Source organism: Penaeus monodon, chromosome 32 (assembly GCF_015228065.2).
Source record: "Penaeus monodon isolate SGIC_2016 chromosome 32, NSTDA_Pmon_1, whole genome shotgun sequence".
In the NCBI taxonomy this organism is placed as follows: domain Eukaryota; kingdom Metazoa; phylum Arthropoda; class Malacostraca; order Decapoda; family Penaeidae; genus Penaeus; species Penaeus monodon.
The window spans coordinates 32,920,200-32,920,514 of NC_051417.1; the positions used below are offsets into that span (position 1 = coordinate 32,920,200).

A 315-nucleotide genomic window follows, 5' to 3' on the forward strand; every position below is an offset into this window, starting at 1 on the left:
ATTTAATTCTTTATGTCTTCCTTTCCAGGCCTTCATCCAGCAGCTTCAGGAGGGAGGTGGTGCAGACCCCCAGAGTATTATCGGTCAGTTTGGTGTAGGTTTTTATTCTGCTTTCATGGTTGCCGACAAGGTTGAAGTGTACACGAAGTCCCGTCTTCCTGGCAGCACCGGCTACTGTTGGTCGTCAGACGGGTAAGTTTGATTAGTCGTTTTTATTACCTTCTACGCTCATTCAGTTTTTGTTTGTTTTTTTATTTATCTTTGTGTACATTTGCAGGTCTAAAATGGTCTTGTAAATGTTAATGATTTTTTTTA

General features: G+C 40.6%; 1 protein-coding gene across 1 annotated transcript in view; it reads left to right on the forward strand.

Moving 5' to 3' along the window:
- LOC119593827 (heat shock protein 75 kDa, mitochondrial-like) overlaps nucleotides 1-315 on the forward strand; it is a 35,708-nt gene that overhangs the window by 19,866 nt on the left and 15,527 nt on the right. The gene's annotated exons all lie outside the window — the stretch shown is intronic.